Source organism: Hetaerina americana, unplaced genomic scaffold (assembly GCF_022747635.1).
Source record: "Hetaerina americana unplaced genomic scaffold, ioHetAmer1.1.p SCAF_1, whole genome shotgun sequence".
NCBI classification, from domain to species: Eukaryota; Metazoa; Arthropoda; class Insecta; order Odonata; family Calopterygidae; genus Hetaerina; species Hetaerina americana.
The window spans coordinates 72,448,312-72,463,084 of NW_027286069.1; positions in this window are offsets into that span (position 1 = coordinate 72,448,312).

Sequence of the window (14,773 nt, forward strand, 5' to 3'; positions counted from 1 at the left end):
ATACTTATAAAATTTTGATATGGAGCTTGGTTTGGAAGCATGGTAATTGAATTACGATGATGCGCACCAATTGGAGGCTTTTGATATGTGGAAGAGGAGAAGGTTGTAAAAGGTCAAATGGACAGATAGGAAATAAACGAAAGAGTACAAGGCATGGTGGGACAGGAAAGACCGATGTTGGGAGAAATTTGAAGAAGGTTGGAAAGATGGATGCAGAACATTTAAATTGGCGATGGAATGCTGAAGATTGTGGTAGAGGAGAGGACGTTATGTAAGTGAGATAAGATATGGAAAAGGATGGGCATGTTAGACGGGATGAAGGGAGGTAGACTGTACCCGGAATTGAAGAAGAGTTTGTTGAAGTTTAGGGTGTCAGGTTGTTTTGTCATGCGAGACTTGTATAGGCGGATATTAGGCGGATAGTATGCACAAGTTCATGTGCTCCATCGCTTTCGTTTCATCGCATCTAACAAATCGAAATGGATCCCTTTTAATACCATTGTGACCTTTGGGTATAAAGAGAAATCAAATTACGTAAATTCTCTTGAATATAGTGGATTGTCCAATAAGAATGTCTTGTGTTTCGCCAAGATCGGATCGCCTAGATGAAAAATGAATCATTTTTCCACATTTCTTCTCATCCACTCATAGAAGGTTTTCTAAGCCTAAAAAAGTATGCCTGGCTGACTGTTTGACTTTCAGGTAACCAATTTCTTCGATAGCGAAAAAACGATTAGTGGCTTAGAATTTGAACTCGCTAATCCACACTTCTTTAAGTCTTGGTGGACTAGACTCTTCCAGCGCATAGACTGGCGTTTATTTTCTGGATCATTCTAAAAAAGGTTTAATCACAAGTGATTACACGGGACTCACCTACGATGTTTTCAGGGAGGTAATGAGACACGAGCACTCATTCAAGTTTCGTTTTGTTCATGAGTGAGGAGCCACGGCACCATTTTTGTGACACATGCTCTTGCCAAAATCGTATGCTAAATTTGTTTCCAACAGATGATGGCTTCAAAACTCGCTCAAACTATTGGCAGCGATATTTTCGAACAATTTTACCAACTCTGTCGATGGTATAGTATATTATAGATGTGTGAGGACGGTCGGGACGGGGATCATCTCCGATGTCCTCCTTTCCATTTCTATAGTTTAGGCCTCGCTCAAAAACTTGAGTAGGGATGAGACAAATGAGACACAACTCATCGTTGTAAGCCTTCTCCGAAGACGCGTACGTTTCTGGAGCGCGCTTTCCTATTATCAGGAGGTATTTCTTGACCGCATACGGTATGTATAGCTCTTAACTTAATTCCGACGCTGCACGACACCGTCTGTGTACCTAAAACTAGAGTAACTATTCAAAATACGTTTATAATATATTCGGCTTGGATGAAGAAGAAGACACATGGTCAATGGTGAAATACCCTGACCATTATCCTCGAGGCCATAGGAAATCTGCAAAAAATTCAATGCGTTTCCCTAATAGCTAGAACCTCATACCGAATGTTTGCTGTATGATACATAAACTATGGCCGTACGCCTCGAGCTGCAGTGTTTGGAAGGCCGCGCTTGTCTTCTGTTTACGGTAGCGAGCCAAAATGAACAATGTAGCTGGAAATCCCGCCAAATGTAAAATCAGTTCGGTGATAACGTTTTCACTGGCAGCACACATTTTAACAGTTCGCAGTGATCAATGTACTCCATGTTAGAAAATGAGACTGCAATAAAAACAGTTGTTGTAAATCGGTTGTTGTGACTGGAGAGAGTTCATATATCAGCTTGAAGCCTTTCTCATAAATGGATGATCCAAGTGGGAAGGGACATCAGAGATAAGTTATTACCTAAAGTGAACAAGCCTTCGCAGAGGTTACTACAGGAGCTGCATAGACCTGAGGAAGTGAACCTCAAAGCGAAGCTTTGGACAATTTTGTATCGAAACTTAATTATGAATGCCGACGACAAAAATAATCGAATCGATATAGCGACGGTACACTGGCACACGTACGTCAAGGGGCAGGTTTAAAATTGTTTCCTTCGTATTCCATTCACGATAGTGCAAACGCGAGAAAGGAAATTAGTGGTAACGCCATTCAATGAAACGTTAAACTGAGGACCATTACGCCTCGCGTCAAAAGTCGGCCAGTGCCAGGGGTTTCCATTCACCCTCCCTCCACCCCCTTCCACTCCTACACAGTCTAAATACTTTGCTAATTTAAATAAAATGACATCTGCTCTCCTGCGCCTCACCTCCTACTACAACAAATATTTTATGCATTTAATAGTTTTATTATATTCTTTAGTGTCTGAATATATGTGGTATATACAGGTATGTATATGTATATACGAGTTTGTTTTTAACTCCTATGTGTGCGTTAGTAGATACACACATGCATACACACACACATATATACATATATATATATATATATATATATATATATATATATATATATATATATATATATATATATACATATATATTAACATACATATATATATACATATATATACATATATATATATATATATATATTTATATTTACACATATACCTTCTAATATATACAGGTCTGACATACCTGTAGGTCTAGTTCCGCTAGAACAGAAAACTAGCGTCCTTTCCCCTTTCCGATAATTCTATGGAATGAAAAACTTGAAATGGCATTCATTTGGCTTTGTATGGCCTATCAGCATCCGGGTCTCAATGTCGTTCACTAATGAGAATGGTTTGAATTGTCACTTTGTGGAAGCGATTCATATCGGGAAGGAGAATACTTTGTTCTTCCGCATGAGTTTTGGTGTGCGTGGCCTTTGTTTCGATTTGCAGGGTCTTGATTACTACTTTGTACGTTGAAACCTGGGTCTTGGATGTTGCAATAGGTGTGGTGAAAAAATTGTTTTATTTTCCGATTGTGTTAATTCCACCGCCTCCCTCTCACTCCTACCCTATCTCCGCTCTCCTCTAGCCTCTCCTCTCCCTTTTCTCTCCCCCAACCATTCCTCTCCCCCCTCCTTCGCCTCCCATTCTCCCCTTCCCCTGGCCCCCTTCTCTTTCTCTCGCATCCCTCACCCTACCTATTCCAGCAGTCAACACTTCTGTATCTTCCGAGGAAGACGGAGCTAAATTCCGTCGAAATTATTAAGAAATAACGTGTGAGTGTTCTTTTTATGTGTTCTTATATTGTTTTTCGCAGTCCAAGTTACATATATATATATATATATATATATATATATATATATATATAATTATTAGGTAATCTACCGGTTAAGGTAGGTTTTTGGATGGACATATTTACTAATTAAATAATTTGTGACCCCTAGCAAAACACAACCTCCTACTCTACATCAGGTCCCTCTTCAGCTCTGAGTACTTTCTTCCTCTCTTCATCCCGTCCAACATCCCTATCCTGTTCCTTCCCTTTCCTCTTTTGCCCAACATTCTCCCCTCTATCACAGTCTTCAACATCCCACTGCCGGTCAATACCCCCTTCAGCCACTTTTCCTGCCTCCATAGGATTTCTCCCAACAAACCCCCCTCTTCGCCCACCAAACCAAATACTTCCTCATTTGTTTTCTTCTCTGTCCATTTCACCTTCTCCATTCTTCTCCACACCCACATTTCAAAAGCCTCCAGTCTACGTCTAACCTCCAGCTTCAATGACCACGTTTCCGCACCTTACATAGCTACGCTCCATATCAAAGTTTTTACGAGTCTTTTCTTAACACCTTTACTCCACGTCCCCGTCATCAACTCCCTCCTCCTTGTGAAAGCCTCTTTGCCTGGCGCAATTCTTCTCCTTACGTCCCTACTACTTTGACCGTGTTCGTCCAAAACACTACCGAGATACATAAGCTCTTCTACCTGCTCTAGTTTTTGCCCTCTTATTTCAATGTTTAGCTTATCCTTTTTCTTTCTGGAAAATCGCATAATCTTTATTTTATTTATATTGATTCACATGCCATATGTATCGCACTGAATTTCTAATTCACTCAGTAATGCTTGCAAGCCTTTGGCTGATTGACAAACTAGAGCTTGGTCATCAGCAAACCTAATTGTTTTTAGGAATTCCCCTCCGAATTTCATTTTCACCTCCAGTTCCTCCCATGCCTCTTTAATTATTTCCTCCACGCATTCGTTGAACAGCACCAGCAATGATGAAAAACCTTGCCTTACACCTTTTCCCAACACTGCCCATCCGAACTCTCCGTTCCCCACTCGCACCTGAGCAACCAGAAACATGTACAGACTGCGGATTAGCCTCCTGTCCCTCCATTTTATTCCTATTTTCTGCAATATACTCATTAGTTTTTCCCAATTCACTCTATCAAACGCTTTTTCGAAGTCTACGAAACAGGCAAATACTTATTGTATTAAATATTCCTATCGACTCATAATCTCATTACTGCTATGGTATCACGCGTACCTCTCCCCTTCCTTAACCCAAACAGATCATCCCCTAAGTAATTGTTTACCCTACTCTCTATCCTTTTGTTTGTGATCCCCAGAACAACTTTAGCTGCGTGGGATGTCAAACTTATTGTCCTGTAGTCCTCACATAATGAAGCCTTTACCTATTTTGGAATAGGAACTAAAACTGATCTCACAAAGTCTTCCGGCCAGATTCCCTCTTCATAAATACTACGGATCAGCCCATATAGCCTCTTCCTCCCACTTTTTCCTAGGCATTTTAATAGTTACACGGGAATGTAATCCACCCCCACGGCCTTATTTAGTTTCATCTCCCTTAATGCCATTTCTATCTCATTGTCTAGTATGCCTGGACCTAAGCTATCTTCCGCTACGTCATGTTCCTTGTCTATGTCTAACTTTGTTGGTCTAAGCTGTTTACTATACAGTTCTTCTATATATTCCTTCCATCTCTCTTGGAACTTTCGTGTGTCAACTATTACCTTACTCGCCTTATCTCTAACTGTTAGGGGATCGAGATGGTGCGGGGGCTAACGTACTGGCTTCCCACCCTGAGGGCGCGGGTTCAAATCCCGGCGGTGTTGAATATTTTTCAGAGGTATCTCGATCCCTACTTGAGGTGCTTTGTGGAGGGCACTTTGAGTGAGTACGGCGTCCGTCGGATGGGACGTTAAGCTGCGGACCCCTTGGTGCCTTTCGTAAAGAGTAGGCAAATGCCGACGCCGGGTTTCTCTCCACCCTTCATCCTTTCCTGTCCATCCTCTATGGCGCAAATGACCTTAGCTGTCGGTCGCCTCCCCTCAAAACTACTACTCTAACTGTTAGCATAGCTCTTCCTTTCTTACTTCCCGATAACGATTTAACTTTGCTGTACAGCGCACCGATTTCACCCTTCCTCTGCCAAATTTCCATATCCTCGCACTGCGCCTTCCACCATGCTTCTTTCGCTTTATTTGTTGCACGCCTCAATTTATTATTCAATTCTTTGTACTTCATTTTGCCTAATTCTGTATTTGTATTCTTCCATTTTTGCCGCTCATCCATCTTTGTAATCATCTCATCCGTGATCCATGGTTTCCTAGTCCTTTTAGCGTTAACGGTTCCAATAGTGTCATTTGCGGCTTTAGACAACCCTTTCTTGAAACTTTCCCATTTTTCTTCGATAGTACTTAGCTCTTTAGAATCCTTCATGATTTCCTCTACCGCCTGTTTGTGTTCCTTCCTTTTCAACCCATTTAATGCTTTTACATTCCATTTTCTGACTCGCCGCCCCTGCCTTATCTTTTTGAAACGGACGCTACATTTCATAACAACTAAATTGTGGTCAGAGCCCGCATCCGCTCCCGGGAAGCTGTGCGATTTTATCACACTGTTCCTAAACCTGTGTCTAACCAGGATATAATCTAGCTGATACCTTTCTGAGTCACCTCGCATTTTCCATGTATACCTGCGTCTTTTGTGGTGTCTAAACCAAGTGTTGGTGATGACTAGACCCTATCTCCTGCAGAACTCAACTGCTTTCTCCCCGCGGTCATTCCTCGTGCCTACACCGTAGTCCCCGACCTCGTCACCATCTCTTCCTTCGCCTACCGTCGCATTCCAATCCCCCCACACTATCAAATGTTTCCCTGCAGGAACACACGCGATTATGTCCTCATATATATATATATATATATATATATATATATATATATATATATATATATATATATATATATATATATATATGTGTGTGTGTGTGTGTGTGTGTGTATATATATATATATATATATATATATATATATATATATATATATATATATATATATATATATATATATATATATGTGTGTGTGTGTGTGTGTGTGTGTGTGTATATATATATATATATATATGTGTGTCTGTGTGTGTGTGTGTGTGTGTGTGTGTATATATATATATATATATATATATATATATATATATATATGGGTCACGGTAGTCCAGGGGTAGAGCATTGGACTACTGACCGGAGGGCCTGGTTCGATTCCTGGGCAAGCCTCTCTGGGCACCTGCAGCTCCACCGAGGCTATGTGCTTTTCGGGTACCAGATCTTCCTGCAGAGAAGAGGGAAAGGAACTGGCGCCCCTTCCCTGATATGTAAATTTCACACGCTGTCGGGCTTGGGTGAACTACTACCTTGATCAAAAAGTTCCCGGAATAACCACCGTGTGGCGCTCCCATCGTTCCGATTTGAGTTCTGTTTTTTTTTGTTAAATTGGTACATCTGTTGTTGATATTCCCTTTAAATCTTAGTGTCATAAATTGACATTTGTAAAAGTTACGTAGCCAAGAGTACATCTATCTCTGTGTGTGTTGGCGATTTTTTACAATTGCAGAAATGGATTTAAATTTGCAACAACGAACTTGTATTAAATTTTGCGTAAAAAACGGATTTAGTGGCGCACGGACGTTGGAAATGTTGGAAAAGTGTTTCGGCAACGATTCTCTAAAAAAACGGTCGTTTACCAGTGGCACGAGCGGTTCAGAAGTGGTCGTGAGTCAATCGAAGATGATGAACGCAGTGGCAGACCATCGACATCGAAAGTCGGTGAAAAAATTGATAAAGTAAAAGAATGGTGCCAAAAGACCTCAATTTCATGCAAAAAAGAGACCGTGTTGACGTCGCAAAAGACATGATTTGCGAGGCTGAATCCGATCCCACATTCATCAAAAGGATCATTACTGGAGACGAGACGTGGGTTTATGAGTACGACACGCAATCCAGACATCAGGCAAGTGAATGGCGTTCACCAAATGAGCCGAGACCAAAAAAACCACGTCGTTTTCAGTCAAAAAAGAAGGCAATGCTGACGGTTTTCATGGATTACAACGGTGTAGTGCATCATGAATTTTTGCCAGAAGGCCAGACAGTAAACAAAGAGTATTATTTGGGCGTTATGAGACGTTTGCGTGAAGCAATTCGCCGAAAGAGACCAGAAATGTGGGCAGAAAACTCGTGGATTTTGCACCATGATAACGCACCGTCGCACAGTGCTATCATTATTCGTAATTTTTTGACGAAAAATGCAACAAATACCATCCAACAGCCACCGAATTCACCTGATTTGGCTCCCTGTGACTTCTTTCTGTTCAATCGAGTTGAAAAACCATTACGGGGAACGCGTTTTAGCAGCCGAGAGGAAGTAATGGAAAAATCGCAGGAAGCACTGATGGACATACCGAAAACCGAATATAAAAAATGTTTCGAGGATTGGATCAAGCGCTGGCATAAGTGTGTTGCAGTCGATGGGGATTACTTTGAAGGGGACAATATAGATTTAGATGAATAAACTTGTATTTTTAATTTTCTGAATAAATTCCGGGAAATTTTTGATCAAGGTAGTATATCATCACCTACCTCACCGACCTTAAAGTTCATTACTGTGTTTATCTATATCACATTCATAAAAAAATAAATAAATAAATATATATATATAATTATATATATATATACATATATATATATATATACATATATATATATATATATATATATAATAAATAAATATATATATATATAATAAATATAAATGTAACATACATAAACACAGTAATGAACTTTAGTAGTGTGTGTGTTTATATACATATATATACATACACTTAATCACATGGAAATAGGTACAAGGAAAGGGATAAAAACACACATAAAAGACGAACATAAGAGAGTTGGGGAAGGCGGAATCGAGCAGATCACATGTGCAAAATTATTTGCTTGACCGGGACTTGAACCAAGGATCTTTCGACTGGCCGGGCTCTAACCACTTGAGCTATGATATACATTATTTTATTCGGTCCAGAATATAACCAGGTTTTTTTGTGTCTGTCATAATGTCAGTTCACAGATTGTTTACATCATGTTTTTTCTTTATAGGTACATATATACATTTGCAGTGTGCGGCGCTTGGATCGGGACAAATTTCAATTTGAATTTCCCGCCATATCCTAGTTGCACTGGAGGTCACGATTGGCGTTCTTGAAAGCTCTAGGCATCATGTCAACAGTCATAACCTCAAAATGGTCGAGATGTTACGTGCAAGTGCGGAGTCCAATCGAAGAGCCGATATTCTCGAAAGTGTTCGCGCTGGGCGTTACATTTCGAAATAGTTCGATTCTTCTGGTACCCCAGACCAACTGTTTACGATATTTTGGCTATATATAATGCATTGGGGAAGTCTGGGTAAGGTTTCTCTAACCCGGCGAGGAAATCTAATTCGCGTAAACGTGTGCTTGTCCGGATTTTAGCGCCGCACCCTGTATACTTATAAAGGCACCAGGTGGCTACCGGACATCACTTACCAGAGTTCTGGTCTTGGCTAACGTCGCTCCGGTCGCCACTCGACCCCGGGCGACGAGTGCTTCGCCGCTTCCCGGGATGCCTCGTCCGATGGGTCGACGAGCGAGGGCGAGGTCTGTCGCCGTATCCCTCCTCGAAGAGGAAGAGCTAACCGTGGTCTCCCCGAAGAGCGGGTAATTTGGCAGCGTTCCACGGGGGGCCTTCTTCGAGAGAGCACCGATGAAGCCGTCACAAGACAGGAGGTGGCCTCTATGGTTGTGGGTCGGATTGGAAGTCATCTGCCGAAGGGATGTGGTTGTGAAAAAACAGGGGAGATGGTTCGATGTGGTCCGCCTCTAGAGGAGCGCTGGAAAAATCGTCCCCACCTGGCTGTCCTCAATGGAGCAGGACGATTGGGTACCTGGGATTTTTGGCGTTCGGAAACTTGTATATCCATGTATGTCGACTTCCGGGGTCGATGATGCTTCCTTTATTGTCATTGGCTAAGACGTCGAGGGTAGCAACAGGCATATACGTCCTGTCCTAATGTTATTCTATAGAATACAATCAGGACAGGACGTATTTGCCTGTTTCGTAGATTTCGAAAAGGCGTTTGATAGAGCGAATAGGGAAAAACTAAGGAGTATATTGCAGAAAATAGGAATACATTGAGGGACAGGAGGCTAATCCACAACCTGTACATGCCTTACACTGCTCAGGTGCGAGTAGGAGACGGAGAGTGAGGATGGGCAGCGTTATGAAGAGGTGTAAGGCAGGGTTGTCCCTTATCAACGGTACTGTTCAAAGTTTACGTGAATGTGGAGGAAATTATCAAATTGCTGAAAAGGGATCGCAAATTAAGTGCTTGCACGGTTTCTGATGAAGCTGATATCCTTATAAGTGATGTGCATCGACTTGTGACCGAAAACATGGGTATGAGAAAAGTGTGTGTGAAGTTGGTGCCGCGAGTGCTCTCGGACGAACAAAAGGAAACTCGTAAGCGGGTCTGCCAAGAGCTTCTCGACCATGTGAGTGAGGATCCAATTTTTTTAGAGATTTCCACCAGGCTTCTTCCTCTTCCCCTGCCTCAAATCCGCGTTGAAAGGACGTCACCGCGGCTTGGTGGAGGCGTTACAACAGACCGTGACGAGGGATTTTATCAGCATTCCGGGCGCCGCCTACCAGAAAGCGCACGAGGCGTGGTAAACCCGCTCGCAGCGGTGTGTTACTTCGAAGACTTTTAAGGGAGTGCATCGATTATGGCAATAAATTCTTTCAATCGACTCAGCCCTACTACTTTAGGGGTCGATCAAACGGAAACTGAATTTTGATTGATGCACACCCTTCAGTCATAAAATGTCATTCAAAAACTTTTCTATGCCATCGCAATCGGGTGAATGACATCCGATACCTTCCCGGTAGGAATGGAAGATATTTCGATCTATCGAAAGTGGCTTTCAGCCTTTTACATGTTCCCCAGACATCTTTGGCAGCCCGTGTACCCTTGAGATCCTTATTCATCAACATTCTTAAGAAATCGGACCGCCATATTTCCCATTCTACCCATGCTCGAGACGGGACTCGAACCGACTACCTTTGAGTTATCAGGGGATCGAGTTACCCAATAAACAGCGTCCGGCGAAGGTCATGCATCACCGATCCACCAGGCAATAGAATACATCGGATTTTGACGTAGATTTGGTAGGCAATATTAAATTTTAAAAGTCGACCCTCGACATTTTCAGAATGCTGTCAGTGTCTTCAAATCACACAAACCTACTACGTAAATACAAAATGAGTAGAGCATACGAGATGCATGGAATTACAATGAGTTCTGCATACCTCGCGATTCGGATCCATCGATACTTCGAAATAAACTACTGAAGATCTACTAAATACCCCGCATATTACCGCCAAGGCTTGTGGCGGGGTTGGTAGAGAACCAGCATTACATGCACAATTCTTGTAACAATTCATGCACTTGAATACATACACAACCTGTACATTAACTAATATACAAGAACACACGTACACATACAGGTACATGCATATATAGTATGTATACATCATGCAAGAATGGACTGAATCATTGCAAGGGGACGTAAGTCGCCTGGCGATGTTCAAATTCTAGGACTTCGTAGCCATCCGTCCCGCATCGAAATTCTGGCCCTTGGGCAACGGTTTGACCTCGATGATGGCGGCCATGTAAAACGGTCTCCGACGCATCCGAGGAATGCCCAGAAGAATGCATATGGAGCAGGAGAGCGGAAGGCGTATACAACTTCTGTGGAGTCGTGTGGTGCGTTCGTGCGGAAGGATAAGTAACTGTGATTCACACCATTAAATCTTGTTTCTAACACTCGCTGCAAAAGGTATTAAGCCTATTTCCCAAGCCCTTTTCACCCAAGCGCATGCAATACAATCGCACTATTATTTCTTGAATCCCTGAATCAAAATTCTCTCTTAAACCAATTGCACTGAATCTGGACTCTCCTTATAGATAAAAACCAAAGCCATAACATACATTAAAATACCTTCCACATTCACAGATTTCCTGAGTAAATCACCTCTTTAAATATCTTTTTATCAATTTTCAGTTCATAGTGGGTATAAATCCGGACTCGGATTAACGGAAAAGTTTCAAATATGCTCAGGTGACGAAAACTTACTCTGCGTTGCTGTCTCTAAAACAAACATTTTGATGCAAAGAGAAATAGTAAATGGAAATTCTTGGATTGGACAAATTGAGTAGTTTCAGGCTTGATGCTGTGGAATGCGAACATAATAAATAACAGATTGTGACAATTTTCCACAATATAAGTTTAATTGTACGACAGGGTTTCGATGTATTACATCATCTTCAGGTCTTCATCGCCTGAAAATGGCATAATACATCGACACCCGGTCGTGCAATTAAACTTATCTGGTGGAAAATTATTATCTGTTCTTTATTTTCTCCAATTGGATGTTCAACACACTATTTTCGGCAATTTTTATGTTTACAATATTTAAAATTACTCAAATAAAAATATTAAAATCACCTCACGGCTTTTGTAATAAGTTTTTTAAACTTAAAAGCATTCATTATAATACAAACATTAATGCGATATTAAATGGGAAATAGAAAATGCAGGAAAAAAGGCCTCATTTTAACTTATTTTTAGCTGATAAAACACAGCGGCCGTCATTAAAACAATTTAACGAATTTAAATATTAGTTTTCCCAGAGAAAATAACATTTAAGGATTTAAAGAGTGCTTGCAGAGTATTCCACTCGAGCTGATGAATATTTCCTCTAACAATACTTCAGATCAGATACAAGGCTCATATATTTTTAATATAATAAATATAAAACAATTAGGGATACTTTTTGATTGATGGAACTTTAGCCAATATATGGCTTAATGACTTCAAAGACAAATTAGTGTGTATATTATCTCCCAACTTTATTGGTAGTTTAAGGAAAAATAAGTAAAAATTTACCATGAAGTATCCCAATACATATTAAAACCAAATCAAGTCGACATCTTTTTCACGGAGATAGTTGAGAAAATAAAATCCCTAGTATCAATGGACAAAATTTTATTTTTTTCAGTGGCTCTGAAACTTTTCTCGATCAATTCTCAAAACCAGGAAATTTTAATTAATTTTTTACTTTTTCCTAACTTTTCACGAATTGTACGACTCCAACGTGCTTAAATAAACCTAATTGCTGTTTTTGATTAATAACTATTCGAGATAATTTGGAGTTCAGCTGTCACAGCTATAACATTTAGTCCATTTTATCAATAAGCAGCGTGTCATTAATGCATTCCCAGGTTTGATGAACATAATGCCAGGAATCATGTAGCTTATTCTAATAATCTAAGAATTTTCAACTCCTCTGAGTTAAGATTGGTAGCCGATCAAATATCCCTTAACGCCTATCTCTAATTCTATAGGTAGCTATAAATATTTGTTGACATTTTACGGCGCCAAAAGACACAAATAATTTATGAAAACACGTACTTTTTGAGGAAAATAAATAACAATTATACACTCCCAAAAGGGCCGGCCCGTGGTTTTTTTGGTGCCTGGACAACTATTTACACGCACACCATCCAAGGACAATGATACTCTTTCCCGAATCCAACGCAAACTTCTTTTCGTGTCCGTAGCAAGGGTCCAAGTTCATGTCAATTTTGTCGGGTTCTCCAATTTGGTCAGTTGCCTGTAGCAGATGACAGCGGCCGCGCCCATCTCCAGTCGGGGACTTAGAAACGTAGCAGAAGCACGAATCTTAGTTTCATTTCCAATGATAGATACAGGCTGGAAACTTGTCGAAAACTCAGTATCACTATTTTAGAAAAGCCACCAGAGCGGTCGATAATTTCCCTCCTGGTATCATGCCGCCACTGAGCTCGTAAAAACGTTCTAACGATGAGTGCTTATCATTGCTCGAAATAAAGGCCATCTAGGAAACCCCCTAGATTTTGGTCCTGAAGCGATACAGCTACGTGTTCTTCCTAGCAAACTTGCCAAGATGGTCGGATGATCTGCTATTTGGGCATCCATTCATTCAAAAGGACATGTGTTAAAGTTTAGCCTACGAAATCCATGCAGCGCGAACTCATCACATTCCGGGGAAGTCCGAAGTCGAGCAATGGAATATCAGGATCCCAGATGCACCAGAGGCCACCGGAAGAGTCTGAGGACCATGAAATACTTCCTGGATCCTCTTTGGTCGACAATTTAAACAGAAAATAGAGCCTCGGTGGAAATTAGTGAGTGCCACCTCAGCGCGAGTTCAGATACAAAGTGATTTTCGGAATCATAGGCAGCGAGTTGGGCTGTCCAATGTCAGCCATGTTTTTCTACATATATGTGGAGGAATACGTAAAAGAGGCATGGGAAGGAATGCAAGGAGGTGGGTAACTCATCCAGTCAGACTTATTGATGATGAAGCTTTATTTAGCCAGTCAATTAAGGGATTGCACTGCCTACTTGGATAACGAATACGATAGGTATGCTGTGCTGTATGAGAATAAGATAGGTAAGAATCAGTGCAAAGAAACCAAAGATAATTAGATCCTCAATAAATAGGAAGGCTTAGATAATTCAAGGCTAAGGTTATTCAAGTGAGGGGACATATACTTAAGCAGGTAAGTCAGTTTATGCATTTACAAGTAGTTCAGAATGTTGGCCAAGTAGTAAGGACATTAAAAGAATTGTTAGATGCCGAGATTTTACAAAAAGGGTGAGGTTGATGTGAAGGACAATAAATAATTATGTAAAAATAAGACGAGTGAACTCTTTAACATGGATTAAAGTACTGTATGGCTCGGTACCTTGGTCACCGAGGAAAGAAGAAATGTTGTTTGGAGGTTTCTGATATATGGGCATGGGGAAGTATGGAAAACATGAAATCTTTGGAAATAATAAATCAATAATTTCTATGCTTGAATGGGGAGAATATGGCCATATAAAATCAAAGAAGGTAGTGAAAATGAAAGTATATTGAACAGCAAAGACTCATTGAAGACTTTTAAGAGGAGAGAACGCCGAGTAAATGAAGTTAAGGAAGAAAACAAAGTAAGTATATTGAACAGAATGATAAGCATTATTAAGTTTAAAGTCAAGAGTTAAAAAAAGTGCTGAGTTAAAATGATGGTTTATGTAAATTTTGATTTCAAGATTTACATGTAGTGTTTTTAGGCAAAGCTTTGAAGTGTAGCAGTTCCTGGGTTCATTAAAAACTTACCTAGACTTTTAAATTACCTCCCCTTTATAATGATGATTTCCTACACCCTAAGCTTACTTATTTACCTATACTAAAATCTGTATATAACAGTAAATCCCAATACACATGAATTAAGGCAGAGTTCTATGTGATTGTGGATATTCCATTAATTGCACTAATTTGTTTAGTGTCTAATTTAGTCTTCGACTTGAATATTCAAGTTTTAAACAAAATAAATCTTGCATGATAAAATAGTAATATCTAATTAATAAAACCATAAACACTGTTATCAACCCGATGGTTGGTTCCATAGGTGATAGGAGTCCACCC